This window comes from Streptopelia decaocto (genome assembly GCF_964273445.1).
Source record: "Streptopelia decaocto genome assembly, chromosome: 2".
NCBI classification, from domain to species: Eukaryota; Metazoa; Chordata; class Aves; order Columbiformes; family Columbidae; genus Streptopelia; species Streptopelia decaocto.
This window is the reverse complement of record NC_138655.1, coordinates 142,415,594-142,420,697: the sequence shown is the minus strand read 5'-3', so window position 1 is coordinate 142,420,697 and position 5,104 is coordinate 142,415,594.

Here is a 5,104-nt window from a genome sequence, read left to right as displayed (position 1 = left end):
ACGTCTTCTAAACATTTTCAAGAGGTCAGTACAAGCTTCAGCTGGAAGAAGGAGAAAGATAAGCTATATAAATTCCGCTATTTCATTCATCTGTTTTCTTTACTACAACACGCAGGAGGTATGAAGTAGTGGTTGGAGGCGTAAAGCTTCACTTACAAAAAGGCTTCTCAGCTATTGATTGAATTGATTTATAGTATATGTGCATGTATGCACATGTGCTTCCACAGTAGCTGCAGTGTGGCTGTGAACCCTTTTCAGGCAGATTCCTCAGCATCCGGTTTGGCTGGGAATCATTTCCAGTCACCTGTTCTTCAGTCCTATATTGGTACAATTCCATATCTGAGAATTTTTGAACATAAAGATGTGATCATATAGATAAAGGCTGAATAGATTAGCATTTTTCAGACTAGCATTTTTCAAACCAATAATTTCTTAGGATAGTTAAAATTGTCTTGGACTCCAGAAGCTTTTCTCAATGGTTGTCACTGGCAAGGTGGACCCAAATTGCTTGGAAAGCTTTTCTGATAGTCCATTATGTACCCAGTGCAATAACTGCATAGTAACTATAAAACATGTTTCCTAATATATACTTTAGAGGATAAAACCACAAACATTTTTGGGAGGAATTAGAAGAAAAAATACTGTGAAATAATGGGTTTGTTGCAATTCCACTAGAACCTTTAGATGCAATATTATGCTTTCCACTTCATATTATTCAGTAAGAGTAGGAAATAGTTTCTTCAGCTGCTCGTGGCCCTGTAACTGCAGTTCTGGGGAAAAACCAGAAGGGCTGACATGTTTCTGATGATACAGAATGCTGTTAGATATCTCTCAATTCCACAGCAGTTGAAGGACAGCATTGGTAGTCACACAGCTAGATATAGTGTAGATTGTTTATTTCAGGAGCTTGTAAGTTTATCAGTTAAAACAAAGCTGAGGTTGATTTCCTTCTGAAAAGCTTGTTAATTTAGAGGGACAGCTGGCTTCCTCCTGCAAAGCCTGAGAAATGACAGAGATGACAGAACAGCAAAAAACTGGAAAGAAAAAAAAATCTGCACATCACCTAATAAGAAGACATGCATCTCTGAATAAGTGATAAGGTGGCTGAATGGATGGGGGTTAGAAGGCTGCTACACTGAAAAGCATTCTTATTTGCCCTTTCCTAGGTCTTCATAGGTTAAGCAACCAGCAGACTAAGTATTCTTAGATTTGAAGGACAAATTAGCCTGTTCTGTATTTCCCACATGGCTCAAAGGTAAAGACATTCCTGAAGGTTCATTACTTATTCCCAAAGGAAAAGATTAAAGGATGTTTTTAAGGTAAGTGAGAAGCAATAAAAGGCCCAGAAAGGAAATCTTGCAGAAAATAAGTATATTTCTGAAACAAAGCTGACACTACAAAAACAAAGCTGGAAGACTGTTTAGTGTTTGTTTCTGTTGTTGATGGTAGTGGGAAAATATGTCATTTATTTACAAAATAATCAAGAGATAGGGTAGAAGAATAGCTTGACAAGAATTGATTCAGATACAGCTTACAATCTCTGGTATCTGATTAAAGCAGGTAATTACCATGCTTGTTTTCTGGCCTTGTAATCTATGAATCATTTGTGCTATATAAATATTTATTTGAATACAAGCAGTTTGGCATAGCCCTACATAATTGCTAAGCACCTGAATCAATGGAAAAGCAACATCTTAAAGTATAGTAAAGTCAAACACTTAACATTTTTCAGAACACCAAACATAGGTATTTCTACCCATGTTCTGAGCTCATATTAAAGCACTAGTATGGAAGCCCTCAAGCTAGACTCTTATAAACAGAGCTAGAAGCCGCTCCTGATGAGATATATTTGTGGCTTTTAGTGTTACAGAAAGTGTCTTCTGGTTAGTCAGTGAAATCTGCCTCCATAAATGATTCCATACAAATAAACAGATCATATTTCAGGTTTGTGCTTCAAATGCTGGAAAACCACTAGGTGAGCAAGCATGGAATTGAGTGCATATTTTCTTCAGTAAAATACACATGCCAATGTCTTATGAAAAGCCACATTTTATATTCAAAGACAAAATTAAACATTGCTATAAACTGTCAGAATTCCTGAGTGGCAGACAAAGGAAAGTTAGCCAAGTATTTTAGACAGTAAAATAAACACTTTGAAGGAATCACACCAGTGGACACATGCAAGAGAGAGAAGTACATTTTATAGCCCCCAGTGTAAGGTGCTTAATCTCTTCATGTCTCTGAAAGGACACTACACGTGCTTTTGTGAAAGTAGTGATGAAGACAACGGTTTGTTGCTCAAATGTCACTGTTTCCAAAATCAACAAGGTACATATGCAATAGCTGAGAGTGGTGTACCTTTTAGAAATCTTTCAGGCATCTGACATGTTTATTGAAGAGATGTGTCATAGAGCCATACTGTACTGAAGATATTCAAGAACTTGAAGCTTATTCTTTAACTGAGTGAAGCTCAGTTCTTTTCAACAATTCTTAGCAACAAGAATTAGTAGAACAAATGGTACTACAGTGGCTCAGATCAGAAGTCCATCTAATAAATTGTCTTCTCTCTTACAGACACTTACAGGAGTGTACAAATAAACACATACTGAATAATTCTTCCTTGCCACATCATCCTGTTCTCTTTGAATTAGAGGTTTAGGAACCTCCTGAGCCAGACGTCACATTTGGATGAGTGTATTCAAGAGTCCCTGTGGACCTATCCCACAAAATAATGAAAAATCCATTTTTGACAATATACCATCCTACAGAAATTTAAAAGCTCATGATTTTATAGGCTTCCACAGTATTTACCCTTAATCATCTTGTCTTATAACTGAAATCTCCTAGTGCATTTAACCTCATTGCATCCGGTAACCCCATAGTAGCGTTCGTCTTTTTGTTAACTGTCTGTCACTGCACATGCATTTTTAGGGTTAATTCTCCCAAATACGTTGAGATTCATAACAATAGATTTTGTTTTCGTTGTATTGTCTCATATCTCAGCAGTGGACAAATCTTCTGCCCATGTCCACAAGTCAAGCTCAAACTTGGACCACCATGAATAATTATGAGTAACCAGTAAAAGCTGTCATTAGCTCTTTCTTCCAGGTGATTCAGGAGTTTTTGAATAGCAGGTGACCTATATTATCCACATGTTTATTGGGTCTTTCCAGTAGTTGTTAGGCCTAATTTTTCAATATAAACCCCACATTTACTCTTCTATAAATTATCATAGGTATTTCTTAATTCTTTCCTTATTAGTGTTTTTACCAGTCTACCTTGGAGAAAATTAAATTAGCTGTCTTACAGCACTCAGGAAACAGAACTTGATTCACCGATTGATACGGTATTTGTGATTTGCTGTTCCTTTGGCACTAGAGCTGTTATGTACTAGAGCAAACAGGAATATCGAGTTCTTTTAGAACAAGTTCTAGGATATTTCTTCCTTTTTTGTTTTTCCTTGAAGTGTGTCAAATTTGAGGGGACCATGATCAGTATTATAGTGACCTTCACCCAGCATATCACAAACAAGGCTTTGTGTTCTTCACACAGATTAACCTTCTGTTGTGAGCTTTTCCTCCAAAAAGCAGTGATGTATGTATACATGTCCATGTGCTGTATGATTGCCTATATGATAAATACAAGTCTATCTGCAGGTAGCTGAAGGCTTCCATTATTACTGCTTTCTTTATTTGAAGTCTTTCAGTTTGTTGTAGTCAATAGGATCTTAGTGAACAGTTAAAAAGACAACAAACGCAGAAGGAAAGAAGTACTATTAGCAATTACACTGATGCTTTCTGATGTGTCCAAGTCATATTGCTTCTAATTGAAATTCCATTTCACTTCTTGAAAAATCTGTAAAGAAATAAATGTACGTCATTAAAGTCTGGAAAAACATAAAAACAACAAAATGGACATTTACTGAAAGGCTGTAAATGGACATTTACAGAAAGCCTAGTGATGCAGTAAGACAAAAAGATGGAAACAAAAGTGGCCATATTTATATTCTCAAGAGAGGCAAGTCTGGTGTGTAAACAAGTTTCTGAAATTGACCCAGGAGAATTCCTGTCAGTTCCATGTCACTAATGATAATAAGCTAATGTTCTTTGCATTTTTGTAGACTTTTCCATTTTCAGATTAAAAAGCAATTAACTGATCTTGAAAATGCTTCTGAGAGACAAACACACATTATTATCCCTTTATTAGTGAGGGAGATGCTGAGGCACACAGCCTCAGCACAGCCTTTTGATTTGTCATGTAATTATTTGATTACCAGAACCATCAGCGAATCACCCATGTGTCCTCTGTTGCTAATACTGTACAAACTGACCCTGATACGATATAATGACAAATGTCTACCTGGAACATTAAAGTGATGGTCCCGGAAGACTTGTGGGGGAAGGGGTAGGGGTGAGCAGGGAAAGAGAAACATAAGAAAATGATCAGCATTTTACTACTTCTGCTTCACTTACAAGTCAAACGTAAGAACTGTAAGGAAAAAATCGTACATACATTAGACTAGGTAAAGAGACAATTCTAGCTGGAGAGAGAAGACTGGGACATGTCATTCATCAGCTAAAAAGTTAATTACGAAATCTGAATCACTTCCCCCTCATCTCCACTGTGGTTTATTTGTTTGCTTCCAGGTGCTGCCTCTCTGGGTCTCAGGCGATTTGTTCGCGCACACCCTGTGTCCGCCGGCTGGCAGCCCCGCAGCCCCGCGCAGCAGAGCGCAGCCGCCCCTCCCCGTGGGGAACTCCCGCTGAGGGAATTCAAACGCCTCGTTGCCCTGCAGAGAAAAAGAAAGTCCCCTGTCATGCCATCGATGTCGTCTTTGGCTCCAGAGCTTCTGCCAGCCGTTACTCCGTCTATAATGACCACAAAAAGCCCCGGCGCACGGCGAGCCCACGCTGGGTCGGCTGCCCGGTGTAGCCCGCCCTGGCCCGCTAGATGGCGCCGCCGCCTTCCGCGGGAGCTGGGGTGAGCGGAGCCTTGACAGTTCATTCCAGAGGTAGTTTCTTTGCAGGAACTTCTGTCAACGTTCTTAAAATCTTCTTAAGAAATCATACCTGTTCAGTTTCCATTCTGAACTATGAAAAATAAA